At 48.8% G+C, this 13,570-nt stretch overlaps 1 long non-coding RNA gene across 1 annotated transcript in view; it reads left to right on the top strand.

Moving 5' to 3' along the window:
* Positions 1 to 7,183: 7,183 nt before the first annotated feature.
* Positions 7,184 to 13,570, top strand: part of LOC121012804 (uncharacterized) — a 16,072-nt gene continuing 9,685 nt past the window's right edge. The window contains exon 1 of the long non-coding RNA XR_005782317.1: positions 7,184 to 7,463. This is a non-coding gene — a long non-coding RNA (uncharacterized LOC121012804). The remainder of the gene's footprint in view (positions 7,464 to 13,570) is intronic.

Raw genomic sequence — 13,570 nt, 5'->3', positions numbered from 1 at the left:
AATTCAACGGACCTTGTTTACTTGGAGCTGGGAAGTACAAGCTTCGTATAAGACTAGAATATTCTTTTTTAAATACTTTTTTTTTTCAACGTTTATTTATTTTTGGGACAGAGAGAGACAGAGTATGAACGGGGGAGGGGCAGAGAGAGAGGGAGACACAGAATCGGAAACAGGCTCCAGGCTCCAAGCCATCAGCCCAGAGCCTGACGCGGGGCTCGAACTCACGGACCGCGAGATCGTGACCTGGCTGAAGTCGGACGCTTATCCGACTGCGCCACCCAGGCGCCCCAAGAATAGAATATTCTTTATGGTTTCCGGTCCCACGCACTATGCTATTGTATGCTAAGTCATAAAACGAGGGCAGGGAACATTCAACACTTGGTGTCTCTACTCTCTCTTCTGATGCTTCCTGGGATCGTCTTCTCTCGAAGAAGGAAGGCTTCAAGGGCTTCCCCTGAAGCCCAGCTGTTTTGCTAACACTCCATCAAGTATTTCCTATGACCTGAAAAATCTGTTAATAGGTGAGAGAAATGGGGCGCCTGGGTGGCGCCGTCGGTTAAGCGTCCGACTTCAGCCAGGTCACGATCTCGCGGTCCGCGAGTTCGAGCCCCGCGTCGGGCTCCGGGCGGATGGCTCGGAGCCTGGAGCCTGTTTCCGATTCTGTGTCTCCCTCTCTCTCTGCCCCTCGCCCGTTCATGCTCTGTCTCTCTCTGTCCCAAAAAAATAAATAAACGTTGAAAAAAATAAAAAATTAAAAAAAAAATAGGCGAGAGAAAATTTACTAGTGCCAGCAAAAAAGTTTATCCCAAATCTCGAACATTTTCCACTGGAGGCAGTGAAATCTAGTCGGGCAGTAGAGTTTGATTCATTACCTTTCTTCTTCCACGCCACGGACTCTCTTTCTAGTAAATCAGATCAGTGGGCTGAAGGGACTGGGTGAGGAAAAGGGTGGCCCGATGAAGGAGGAGCCCTCACCTCTCTGGGCTGTGGGCTTCACAGAACCGAGGCTAAATGACAAGCAAGATGGCACCACGGCCCACGTGGCCGCATTTTAATTTCATCTTCTTGGGCGTCAGGAGGGTTAGGACCAGTGAGGAAATCCCATGGATCCTGCAGATACACAGGGCACAATACACAAGGCAAAGGTGGTTTGAGACTAACTGAAACTCCAAAAATGTGTAGGTGATACTCTGACACCCTTCACCTTTATTTTTTTTATTTTGGCAAATGGCACGCCATATCAAATTGAACCTCATAACATCTGAAAGCATCCTCTTCAGTGGCATGAAGTACATTTACCTGTTGTAAATCGCCAGCATCCATCTCCAGAACTTTGTCATCTTCCCAAACTGAAAACTGTCCCCCTTAACTACTGACTCACCATTTTCCTGTCTACCCAGCCCCTGACAACCACCATTCTGTTTTCTGTTTCTATGAATTTGACTCTAGGTCTCTCACATAATTGGAATTATACAGTATTTGTCTTTTTTGTGATGGGTTTATTTCACTTGGCATCTGATCCTCAAGGGTGGTCCATGTTGTAGCACGTGTCAGAATTTCCTTCCTTCTTTTTTTTTTTTTTTAAAGATTTTATTTTTGGGGCGTCTGGGTGGCTCAGTTGGTTAAGCGTCCAACTTCGGCTCAGGTCATGATCTCACAGGTTCCTGAGTGGGAGCCCCTTGTCAGGCTTTCTGCTATTAACGCAGAGCTCACTTTGAATCCTCTGTCTCCCTCTCTCTCTCTCTCTGCCCCTCCCCCACTCGTGTTGTGTGTGTCTCTCTCTCTCAAATAAATACACATTAAAAAATTATTTTAAAAGATTTTAATTTATTAAATTAAAAAAAATTATTTGTTTTTGTGAGAGAGAGACAGAGAGAGACAGAACACAAGCAGGGGAGGGGCAGAGAGAGAGGGAGACACAGAATCCGAAGCAGGCTCCAGGCTCCGAGCTATCAACACAGAGCCCGATGTGGGGCTTGAACTCACGAACCGTGAGGTCATGACCTGAGCCAAAGTCAGACACTTAACCAACTGAGCTACCTAGGCGCCCCAGAAGATTTGATTTTTAAGTAATCTCTCCACCCAATGTGAGGCTCGAACACACGACCCCAAGATCAAGAGTCATACACTCCACCGGCTGAGTCAGCCAGATGCCCTTGGAATTTCCTTCCTTTTTATTTATTTCTTTGTTTCTTTATTTATTTTGAGAGAGAAAGCATGTATGTACATGCATTTGAGCAGAAGGGGGGAGAGAGAGAGAGAAGGAAAGAGAGAGAAAAGCCCAAGCAGGCTCCATACTGTCAGCACAGAGCCTGGGGTAGGGCTCGATCTCAGGAACCAGGAGATCATGACCTCAGTTGAAATTAAGATTCAGATGCTTAACTGACTGAGCCACCTGGGCGCTCCTCCTTCCTTTTTAAAGCTGAAAATATTCTTATTTATTTATTTATCTATTTTTTTTAATATATGAAATTTATTGTCAAATTGGTTTCCATACAACACCCAGTGCTCATCCCAAAAGATGCCCTCTTCGATACCCATCACCCACCCTCCCCTCCCTCCCACCCCCCACCAACCCTCAGTTTGTTCTTAAAGCTGAAAATATTCTGTTGTATGTGTATCCATCCGTCCATGGACACTTGGGCTGTTTCCACCTTTTGGCTATTGTGAATAATGCCACTATGAACATGAGTGTACAAATATATATTTGAGTCCCTGCTTTCAATTCTTGTGGATATATACCCAGAAGTGGGATTGCTGGATCATATGGCAATTCGACGTTTAATTTTTTTGAGGACCTGCCATATTGTCTTCTTTTAAAAATTTTTATGTTACAGAGAGAGAGAGAGAGAGAGAGAGAGAGAGCACATGAGTGGGGTGGTGGAGGGAGCGGCAGAGGGAGGGAGAGAATATCAAGAAAGCTCACTCTTAGCATGGAGTCCAATGTGGGGCTCTCCCACAGCCCTGAGATCATGACCTGGGCTGAAATCAAGAGTCGGACACTCAATGGCCCAATCAGGAAAACAAGGGACTATGGGAACTATTATTGAGATCGGCTGGGAGAACAAATTAGGTTCAAAATACCCAGAGTTCCCAGGACCAGAGCCTGTGCCCGTGCCCTTCTTTCCTCCGGTGTGAGCCGCCCCTCCTTCCATGGCACAGGTCAGGGTTGGGGGTGGCTGGAGGCCATGTCTGGGTGACGAGGGTCTGGTATCGGTCCTGCTTATCACACAGATACCGAGGACCTTCTCTGAGGTCCTGGTATAAAGGACCACGCTCAGCCAGCAGACCATCGTGCTGCGTCTCTGACTTTTGTTTGAACTTGCCTCGTTCCCTTTCCTTTGGTGTGCTGTATAATTCCACGGAGAAGAGTGCCCACTCAATGACCATGGAAATCCGATCAAGAGTTCATTGAAACCTTGATAGCTACATTCTTTCTCTTTGTCTCCCCTGTTCTTTCCCCTGGCCAGTTCTTATGCAGGATGTCAGAAGCCCTGCCAATTTCAGAACACTTTCACTCTCTGATCCGCCTCAGGGCTGCCCCATTCCTAGCCCTTGGGCATCTTGTCCTTGGGAAGGCTGCCCAAGGCCATACCTCACCCCTCCAGCACTGTGGACCGTCTGGCCTTTCGGGTAGCTCCTGCCTGAGTTGCTGGGGTGTCCTCTGAAGGGGGGCTGCGGAGAAGCAGGGGAGCAGGGGAGCAGGTGTTCCGGCTGGAATTCTGGGCGATGCCTTGATCACAGCTCAAGGAGGCATCACTACCAGGCATTTCTGCTGTGTCTTTGGCCATGCCGCCGGCTGCAGTGAGACGTCTACACGAAGACTCTGGTCCGCGCAGGATCAGGAACGGGGAGCAAGGACTCTTCGGGGCTGAATAGGAGGTGTCTAAGAAACAAGATCACACCTGTATCCGCCAGCCAAGATTTAACTGTTTCCAAAGCACCAGCTGGCCAATTATTTAGTCTTCAGTGGCCCTGTCATCTGAGCAATGGCTGGACCACAGAAGGGAGTCTGACGGGCTGCTCCCCCAGCCTGGACAGGCCTCGTGGGCTCGGCCTCTTGGAGATCACTCTCGCTCCCGGAGTGAGGGCCCCCGGCTGCAGGGAGCAGGCTCCCTGTTCACGCCTGCTTCCTCAGCACCTGGAATAGTGCCAGCCGGAGGACGCACTCAGTCAGTATCGGTAGAATGAATGAATCCACAGCTGAAATCTGGCCTGTGCTGGAGAGTGGGCTGGCCTCGTGTTCTAGAAGGCAGACGCGGCTGGAAAGGGGGCTGCTGGGGAGAAGCGCTTTGCAATTCCATTCAGAGAAGGCCTTGGGCTAGAGATAACCGATGTTATTGTTCCTCCCGGGTCCTTCTGTAATTGAGTCATCATTGAAGACTACCCTTAGAGACAGGAGGAAGCAAAACATTGCACTGGGGGGGAGGGGAAGGGAGGGGAGTATTAAAATGAGCAGAGTAAGGATGTCACCTTCTGAGGGGGCTGGGTCCCTTTGGAGGCAAATCTGCATACGTTTGCATACCTGTGCTCACCACCACCCTAACCTACAAAGGGACACCCAGCTCTTCCCACCTATACACAGACTAATCCCTTGGCTCTCTCCTTTGCAGGATACGCTGAATCAAAATTTAACTGCCAATGTTCTAGAAATCTCCAGGCGGGGGTGGGGGAACCCACCGAACGAACATGCCATTTACATTTTAAATTTCAAAATGTCACTTTTAGTTTGTATTTTTTTCTAAGGAGGCAAGAATGTGTGTTGAAGACTTTCCAGGGAGGGAGACAGGAAAATAGTGAAAGGTCAAACCAAATCCTGAACCTTCGGTTGAAAAAGAGACTGTATCCCCCTTTCCCCTTTATTTATATGCGTGCACTAGGAATCCTAACCTTATCCTAGTAAGAAGGTTCCGAGGAATTGGGTCTCTTCTTTTTTCAGGATCATCATGCGTCTTCCAAGAGGAAAATGGACTCTCACTTTGGAAACCATAAAACCATGTTTGTTTTATGTCCCTTAGCAAACAGCTCCCTGCGCCGGGCGGAGACAGGCTGGGCGCTGGGAGCCGGAGCCCAGGGCGGCAGCGCGTTGTGTAACCCGCCTGGGAAATCACGTTGCACGGGCGAGATCCGCAGGCTTTCAGTGCAATAATAAGCTTGATCTTTTTATTCAAATACAAGGAACAACCACAGCCGGCTCCAAGTCACGTGGCCGGGTCACATGGTGCCGAGACACAGAAACCGGCTGGCAGTCATTAACTAATGCTTACTCCCAGGGAGAAAACGCAGGTTTTAAAGACACGAGCTCTGTTTTTGTAAACCACGCAGCACTGCAAGAGAAGGTATACAGGGTGGGTGTGTGTGTGGGGGGGGGGGGTGCCTTAAGCTTGCTAAGTGCTTTCCAAGGAAAGGAAAAGAGCCAACACATACTCCCGGGTGTCGTTCCGCTCCGACTCGACAAACTTGCCCGGGGTCACCCGCTTCCCAAACCTGGAGGAGCCGCGGGCTGCAGCATCCCGGGCGCTGCGCGGAGGGAGGGGCAGGCGGCTTGGGCGCGGGGCCCAGGCGTTTGCGAACGGGGAGGACGCGGTTCTGAAATTAGCAGAACGCTACATTTTCTCTTCCTTGTGAAACTCGTGCTCCTGGGAGCCGACGGCGTGCGGGGAGGGGTGAGGGGGTGGGAAAAGGCAGGGCGAGCTCGTGGGCACTTGTGCTGGCGTTTTCACGGAAAGGAAGACCAGCCTCCAGAGCGTGGTTCCTTTAAGTCTTCACGTGGTGGGAACAGAGACTGGAAGGACGCTGCCTACCTGAATGTTTCCTTGTTCAGGCGGCTGAATTTAGAAAGAAGTTCTTTCACTTTCTCCAGCTTGTGGGGTGTTACTCTGTGCTTTCAAAAACGAATGATCCAGCTGAGTTTGTTTGATTTGGGTGTACAAGCGACAATAGCGAGCGTGAATAGAGTTTAGAATCTCTGCTGGAGGCAAGGGATAGATAAAGGACAGATAAAAGATTTTAGCAGAAACTAAACTAACTTTTTTTTTTTTTTTTTAAGGCTAGGTGTGTTTTATTTCACGTTATGAAAAAGTACTTTCCCCCCAAACGCCGTGCGGTATGTGCTCAGCCTTGCAAGAAAATCCACCAGAATAGTCTGGAGCCTTGTATATTTACTTTATTTAAATCCTTCCCGATAGAACGGATACATAAGGAATTTCCAGTTTTCTAGATTCACTGACTAGGCTGTAATTATTTCAGGAAATTTAGTGAGGGAGTTTTATTGTCTCCATTCTCACTCCCCCCCCCCCCCCCACTCCCCATTCTACCCTCTTGAAAAAGATAAAAGTAGGTGACTCTAAGGGATGGACCCAGGTTTTGTACAGCCCGAAGCTTATAGGATGTGAGAGCCCCTTTTGAAGGGAATATAAAATTCTAAATACAAAATTAGGTATTAAAGTATCCTCAAATTCAGAAACATACTTCTTAGTTGCTTATCATATAAGCATATTTGCATATAAGCATATTTGCTTATATATCAGATATTTACCTCTGATATCCTTTGTATCCTATATTTTGGGGGGCGTGTTTCTTAGGTGGTCTCAAATTCATCTTGACCAATTATCAATTTTAAGTGTACCTACAGTTAGTTGTGAAGTTTGATGGTTGGAAAAGTTTTCCCCAGGCCAGCTTCTAACTAGTCTGTTTTGGTTGTGTCTGTGCCACATCTTGATTTTCCTCCCCCGGGCCACGCCACGCTGGTTTCTGGCACCACGGGCCACATAACTTGTGATGTGACCTCTGGATCTGAGCCTTCATATCTCCATGCCGGGTGGGTCAACCCAGTGGGCCGTAGGAATGGTGGGGGCAACCTTCCCTGCTCCAGAACAATTAGCAGTAACTGAACTGTAAATATATAAAATTGAAAACATAACCTGAACCCAAAGTAGCAGTCTCTCTAGCTCCTAATTCCTCTTAGCCAGATCCCCCCAAATACCCATGGCCACTCCAAAGTCACCCAGGGGCACCTGGGTGGCTCAGTCAGTTGAGCATCTGACTTCAGCTCAGGCCGTGATCTCGTGGTTCATGGGTTCGAGCCCCGCATCCATCAGGCTCTGTGCTGACAGCTCAGAGCCTGGAGCCTGCTTCGGATTCTGTGTCTCCCTCTGCCCCTCCCCCACTAGTGCTCTGTCAAAAATAAACATTATTTGTTTGCTTCAAACAAAATAAACATTAAAATAAATAAACATCAAAAACAAATAAACATTAAAAAAAATTTTTTTTTTACAGAGTCACCCAAAAGGAGGGGAAATGTGGCCCAAGGGAAGTCAGAGTAGAAAGAGGCAGCGATCTTAAGCAGTCAAGGTCAGAGTATCTTACCACCGCCAAGTTTACAAAAGCCAATGGCCGGGAATGCGTTGCTGGGGCTCCTGCCTGGGTGAGAGGCCTGGAGCTTCCTTTTCATCAGCTTCACGGTAAACCTGTTTCTAGTGACCCTGGGTGCATACTAAGTGTATCTCAGGGAGTCCTTTTCTGGGTCCTAGAGTCAAAGATCCTTGTTTTGGGCAAGCTTGCTTATCTGGACATCTCGCGGGAATGATTTGTGAAAGTAAATTCCATTAATACAAAGCCTCTGTTGGGCTCTGACTCCGCCCCTTGTACTTCGACTTCACCCAACCAGGCTCTTGGGGGAAAACCAACCTCCCTCTCTACACGTGCAAGGGAAGGGAGGAGGGGAGAGGCTGGGTCAGGGCATTTATTCTGTGTATACTTTACCCCGCGGGTTTTCTGTGCCCAGCACCACCAAGTGCCCGTGTCACACACACATCACACCCTGTACTTCCCAGGACGACCCCGAGTGGCTCTTGCGAGTAGTTCCGCTCTGCAGATGAGGCACAAGGTGCAGAGAGATTGTTTTCTGCCGGGAGTTGCGTGGCGAGGACATTTCAAAGCGGGGACTCGGAACCAGGTGTGTCTGACTCCCCAGGCGGGTGCTTTCGTGACAGAACTCTGACCTTAAACTTCTCACGAAGCGAATGCCGCACGCGTCTTGTTTTAGGTTCTGGAGTGAAGCCAACTTTATTTGCAGCGGTGTCTGGTTATAGCTCCCCTTTCTTTGCGTCCGCTCTCGTGGAGGATGATCTCATCGCCTGCTAAAATAATTAGGGAGTGGGGCCAACAGGATTCCCTGACCAGCTTTAAAGTTCCTCTCTTCCCCTCTGCTGGTAATGCTCTTTCCTTGCTTTACCTGTCAAAGCCCCTTTAACCTTGTCAATGTCACACTTCTCTCCCCGCGGCCCCCCCGCCCCCCCACGATTGCCCCTAGAATATGCCACCCGCCTTTATTCTGAGCAGCAACAAGAGTCACCTTGTTGAATCGCTTGCTTAGCTTGTCAGGGCAGTGTTCTGAGTGTGGACTGGCTTGCCAACGTGCTGTTTACAGGGGAAAGGAGGCTGTCCGTTCAGACAATCCGCAAATGCACTAATTAGACGGATGGAGAAAGCCCCACATGCAGGCGGTAGCATCTCCCCGGCAGGTGAGATAACCCGTCTGATACAGCTTCCTGACTACAGTAGCAGTGATTTTTCATCATCCCAGGCCACCAGGCCGGGGACAAGGGTTGAAGAGCAGGACTGACTCCTTTCGCTCGGGGTCTCCCAACTTCTACACCATCCAACACCGGGGCCGGACCGGAGGTGGGGGAGTGGAGAGGCTGGCTCGTGCCATGGTTAGTAGCATCCCCGGCTGCCGGTTAATACTCCTCCTCCTCCGCACCCCCCATTGTGGTAATCGAACATACCTTCACACGTTGCCAAATGTCCCCGGGAAGCGACGTTGCCCCTGGTTGAGAGCCACTTCCTGAGCCCTGTCTACAGATGGCCACCCGTAGCTTCCTGTTGCGTTGGTTCTTAAGGGGTCGGGTTGGGAGACAGAGTGGCTTTTGGCTGTCACAGGGAGGTGACTCACAGTGGGAATGTTCTAAGGTAGACACGGGGCTCACGGTGCCAGCCCTGCTCCATGAGAATATTGTGAGGAAGAAGGCATGCTTGGGTATGGAAGCATATTCATTGCACGGTTCAGCTTGGTGGCTAAGATGTCTGTGGTTAGAGACCCCGGTTTGAATCCCAGCTTTGCTCTTAATTAGCTATGTGACTCTGGATAAGTTACTTTAACTGGGGCGCCCGGGTGGCTCAGTCGATTAAGCGTCCGACTTTGGCTCAGGTCATGATCTCACGGTCAGTGAGTTTGAGTCCTGCTTTGGGCTCTGTGCTGACACAGCTCAGAGCCTGGAGCCTGCTTCAGATTCCGTGTCTTCTTCTCTCTCTGCTCCTCCCCCACTCATGCTCTGTCTCTGTCATCTCAAAGATGAATAAATGTTAAAAAAAACAAAAGTTAAAATAAAAGTTACTTTACCTATCCGTGTTTTGGTTTCTGTATTTGCAATATGGGAATGAGTGTTTGAGAGAGAGAGAGAGAGAGAGAGAGCAGGGGAAAGGCAGAGAGAGAGGGAGACACAGAACCTGAAGCAGTCTCCAGGCTCTAAGCTGTCAGCACATATGGGGCCTCGAACCCACGAACCGTGAGATCATGGCCTGAGCCGAAGTCGGACGCTCAACCTACTGAACCACCCAGGCGCCCCTGATGATGATGGTTTTTAATGTAGATAAGTAGATCTCTGCTCAGATTGTCCGGATAATTGTGTCAACCTCCTGCTTGGCTGATTCCGGAAACAGGGTGTCAGGCAGCAATTTAGAGCCTCCTTCTTGCTCTTTTTTTAATTTTATTTTTTATTTTTTTATTTAAAAAAAAAATTTTTTTTTCTCAACGTTTATTTATTTTGGGGACAGAGAGAGACAGAGCATGAACGGGGGAGGGGCAGAGAGAGAGGGAGACACAGAATCGGAAACAGGCTCCAGGCTCCGAGCCATCATCCCAGAGCCCGACGCGGGGCTCGAACTCACGGAGCGCGAGATCGTGACCTGGCCGAAGTCGGACGCTTAACTGACTGCGCCACCCAGGCGCCCCTTAATTTTATTTTTTATGTTAAGTAGGCTCCACGCACAATGTGGGCTCAAACTCACAACCCCAGGATCATCCTTCTTGAGGTCTTGCACGGTTATCAACGAAGTTCGGCCGTCCTGAAAAAGCTCTGCTCGCTGCCAATGCCCCATCAGGGTTCTTGGCCACGAGCCCGTCGGTCTACAGTGTGCTTGCTCTGCTCAGGCTCAGCCCGAGGTGTTTTGCAAACATTTTTAACCCCATCATGTAGGGGCACATAAGGGCTTACTAATATATTCAATCGCAAACAAGAGATCATTAAAAAAAAAAATGGAAATCAGTGAAAAAAATAGTGAATGTTGCCCTTGTGTGTGGACTGAGTCCTTCAACATTAGAGGAGGTTCTAAGGGACAGAGGGTAACTGTGTAATATATAGAAGCCGCCTTGCTTCTGCAGTCGGTAATCAGCAAGAAATAGGACAGGCAATAGACAAAAACGAAAGGGTTCGAAGTGCCATGGCTTGCAGGCTCCCGTCCACAAAGAGCCTACCAGCCTCCTTCAGGAGCAGACCGGGATTTTGCAGAAACAGAGGCTGGAGTGATGATTTGCTTGCCCCAGGCCACGGATATTTCCTCCTTACAAGGCCCCTTTGAAGTGCCTGACTTCAGAGTGGGGGCGGGGGGCGGTGGATACAAGTTAAGGAGATTCCCACAATATTTGCAGATCTTCTCTCCCTTAATGTGTTTTTGATGCAGTGAAGAACAGCTTTGTTGGGGAAAATATGCCAGAGGGAACATCTATCGGCCAAGAGGGGGGAACATGTGCTTGATTTTATTTATTAACACAATTTTTTAAGTATATACTTTAAAATTTTTATTTTAGAGAGACAGAACGTGAGCGGGGGAGAGGGGCAGAGGGAGAGAGAGGGTCCCAAGCGGGCTCTGCACTCAGTGCCGAGCCCAATGCGGGGCTCCATCCCACAACCCTGGGATCGTGACCTGAGCGGAGACGGAGAGTCAGGGGCTCAACCAACTGAGCCACCCAGGCCTCCCGTGCATGTGCTTGATCTTGAAACACTCCTGTCTGATGGCCCCCAGTCTGAGGGCTGCAAGTGGAAACTCCTCGTCGGCAACCGGGGTGATAAACAGTGCGATTGAGAACCACCTTTCGGGACCCGACCTGCTTCCTCGGGGAGGAGCTTCTGAAGGGGAGAAACCCTGCCACGGCCTGGCAGCTACTTAGTTATTGCCCAACAAGCGTGACATGTAAGCTCGGGTTTGTAAACACGGGGGATCGGTTTTAAAATTCCGAGGGCATAAACAGATGGTCTAGTTCCCACCTAGACTATGCCTTCTGTGATCTTTCAGACCCAAGAAGAGTGGCTTCCGGAGAGGTCGAGGTCGAAGCTCTGCAGGGTGGGAGCTGAACGCCGCTTAGAAGCGCATGGGAAAGTAGGCTCTACCCCCCCTGGCTGTTTGCTCCCTTTCCCCTTTTCCTCATCCAGCAAAGTCCAAGCCAAACCTGTTGGCCGATGTAGCAAAACAAGCGGGGAGAATCAGCCAGCCAGCTGGTCCAGGCACCAGAATTCGCCATTAGGATTAAGTACTGGCGCCACATGCATCCGTGAGTACACATCGGAGGTACCTCGCTGTGACAGGTCAGCTAAGGATGTAAAATGGCATTTTACCACAGTAGGTACTTTTTCAAAAGTTATTTATTTAAGTAATCTCTGCACCCTATGTGGGGCTCGAACTCACGATCCCGAGATCAAGAGTCGCATGCTCTTTCGAGTGAGCCAGTCAGGTGCCCCATAGTATGTACTTAAAAAAACACACACAACCTTTATTTTGCAATAATTTCAGGATAACAGAAGAGTGAAAATAGCGCAGAGGGTTTTCGTATATCCCTCACCGAGCTTCCCCTAGTGTTTACATCTTCTAGAATCTTGGTACAATGATAAAAACTAAGAAATTAACTTTGGTACAAATACTATTAACTAAACTATAGGTTTAGAGGGAGTTTGCCAGTTTTTTTTCACTGACGGCTCCTCCCCAGGATCCCACACTGCATTTAATTGCCATTTCTCCTCAATCTCCTCCAGTCTGTCACAGTTCCTCAGTCTTTCCTTGTTGTTCATGATTTTGTCACTATTGAAACAACCACAACAACAAAACTACCAGTCAGTTATTTCGTAGAGTGTCCCTGGATTTGGGTTTGCCTGTTGATTTTTCATGAATTTTTAGCAAGAACACCATAGAAGTGATGTGCACTTCTCAGGGCATCAGACCAAGGGGTTCATGATGTCAATAATTCTTATGTTTTTATGCTGATTTATTTTGAGACAGAGAGCAGGGGAGGGACAGAGCGAGAGGGAGGGAGAGGATCCCAATCAGGCTCCCTGCTCATTGTGAAACCCAGCTTGGGGCTTGATCTCAAGAACTGTAAAAATCGTGACCCCAGCTGAAATCAAAAGTTGGATGGTTAACCGACTGGGCCACCCAGGCGCCCCCCCCCCCCCCCCGCGGGCCGCCCCCCCTGCGGAAATTGTTGTGGGTGGTGGTGTTTGCCTTTTTTTTTTTTTTTTAACTTTATTTATTTATTTCTTGAGAGAAAGAGAGAGAGCATGAGCAGGGGAGGGGGCACGGAGCCTGGCGCGAGGCTCGAACTCATGAACTGTGAGATCGTGACCTGAGCCGAGGTCGGAGGCTTAACTGAATGAGTCACCCAGGCGCCCTATCTTCTACATTTGTTAATTGGAATTCTTCTATAAGGAAGAGCTACCCCTTTCTCCATCCATCCATCCATCCATCCATCCATCCATTCATCCGTTCACTCATGTATTTATAGTAGTGTGGACCCATGGGTAGGTGTTTGTTTTACTCTATGGGCTGTAATCTAATTATATTATCATTTATATTGTACTTCAGATTGTTCCAACTCTGACCATTGGAAGTGCTTTCAGGTTGGTCCCTGTGTTCTTTGCATCCTGGGCCTTCATCCTTGGGGGTAACTTCTTACCTTCTGGCTTCACAAGATACCCCCGGGTCATCTCCTATTTCCACTCTCTGAGCTCCATCAGCCACTTCTGAAAGAGCCCTGGTTCCCTTTAATAGCTCACAGCATTTAGAGACCAACATCGAGGCACTAGGTGGGCTCACTGTTACTGGGGTGTCATTGCTTCGAGGCCTGCTCAGCAGGCAGAGCTAGGAAATATATGTATGTATAATAAGCCAAGTCTATACACATATTTATGTTCATTTCTTTGTCTGTTGAACTGTGTACATATTAAAAAAAACATGAGAGTTCATGTCGATACCCTTGACTCTAGTCACACACCACAGGGATTATTCTAGCCTTTCTCCGTTCCCTGTGTGTAACTTCTTTCTCTGACCGTGAGAGGCCTGGTTCTCGTGCTCAATACCGTATTTACCATTCCGTTCGACCCTAGCATCCACATAAGTAATTTGAGAATTGCTAACCCACAGCCCTCTGAGAAACAAATGTACTGACTAGAATGCATATTTGCATCGAGTTCTTTCTGTCCGAAGCCTTACGGTATCCTGTTAAAACACCGTTGTCGGG

This window comes from Herpailurus yagouaroundi, unplaced genomic scaffold (genome assembly GCF_014898765.1).
Source record: "Herpailurus yagouaroundi ecotype Mexico unplaced genomic scaffold, PumYag 197, whole genome shotgun sequence".
Lineage (NCBI taxonomy): Eukaryota > Metazoa > Chordata > Mammalia > Carnivora > Felidae > Herpailurus > Herpailurus yagouaroundi.
This window is presented reverse-complemented; position numbering and strand designations above follow the sequence as displayed.